We start from the raw sequence: 1,612 nt of genomic DNA on the forward strand, positions 1-1,612 counted from the left end.
ACAAAACCATAGCAATAATATCGATGAGCAGAGATAAAATTTATCCTAAAATTACACTAACATTAAAATGAGCATCTTCAATTTATTAGGATGAAAAGACAAGCACATTTTCGTCATCTGTTTCCATTTCAAACATATTCCACTGTTATGATTTCGCTTATTGTTCCAAATGCTGCATAATAAATTTTTATGTCTGTAAACGTGAACTAAATTAGTTTGTTGCATCCTCAGTTCCCGCCAATAGCAGCAGCAGCAGCAGCAAATGCCAAAGAAGTAATACTAAAAGGGGTGTTTTTTGGTCTTCATAGATAGTAATTGCTAGAAGGATAGCAACAGACGATGATTACGCTCGCAATCAGTGCAAGTGTTTGAAGCATGCACATACTAATGTATTTTGAAGCTCTAGCAGTGAAGGACTTTTAATTGGTAGTTAAAAGTTCAATGATGGCAGTTTGGATCGTTTAGACTTTCCGGTTGGTCTTGAAGTTCTTGGTGAAACGTTTCAAATAAAAATTACACAGTTTATAAGCCACAATTTTTTCCTCATTAAGCAGACGACCGAAAGCAGAAAAACTTGGAAAGTGGACAAACCTGGAAGATATCGAGAACAAGTTAGTGCTAGATTAACAAAGAATCATGAGATGTTAATAGTATTACGAATAAAAAAGTAGAAAATAGCCAATATTATTTTGTGAAGATAGAGACAAACTAGTAAAATAGAAAAATAATATCATAAGTAACAAAGCAATAAACAACGGAAATATCTCAAATGCTATAAAAATAGCTAAAAGTGAAACAAAGGAAATTTACCGAAAAAAACCGTAATAACAAGAAAAATTGTACAAAAAGATACACACTGAAAACTGCAAAACATATAGGAAATAGAACAGAAACAAATTATGAAAAATGAGATTTAGAGAAATAGCCGAAAGTGCCTGTTATTGAGAAATTATCGATATACTAATAATTTAAAAAAAAGGTGGGTGGGTAATGCCAAAGACATAACTGAAGGACGTGAATACAAACAAAACTGACATGCTTCCGAATATTAATAATCACTTGTATTAGTTGAATGGTTGTATGAATTTTGCAACTTTTACTGCTTTGCTTACAGAATTATAACGGTGCCAAATAAATAAGGCTTAACAAATGAGAGCTGATGAAAGATCGATTTTTTTCAAAAAATTCTTGTATCGATAGAACTTTGCATGAAACGCGTAAATACGAATAAAAATAATAGTGAATGCTTCGTTAGAAATTAGTTGAAACAAAAAAAATAATACCACAAAACCATCAAAGTAAGTGGATTTAAGAGGTAAGACTAGTATAAATTATACGAAATCGCATAAATAACGTAATTACCATAACTGTTGAAGTTATGGTTTATATCTCAAATATCGCACCGTTACTTCATAATTATCATAATTCATGATCTTCATAATCGATCGAATCGTAAATGTTACAAATATCGTACATGTAACGAATTTTGAAAATATCGCTAGTATTCTGAATATCGTAAATATGAACTGTCGTATAATCGTTAATGTCGTTCAAACCGTTTATATCAATTATATAGTTTATATCGTTTATATCGCTTATATAGTTTATATCA

This window comes from Malaya genurostris, unplaced genomic scaffold (assembly GCF_030247185.1).
Source record: "Malaya genurostris strain Urasoe2022 unplaced genomic scaffold, Malgen_1.1 HiC_scaffold_60, whole genome shotgun sequence".
Lineage (NCBI taxonomy): Eukaryota > Metazoa > Arthropoda > Insecta > Diptera > Culicidae > Malaya > Malaya genurostris.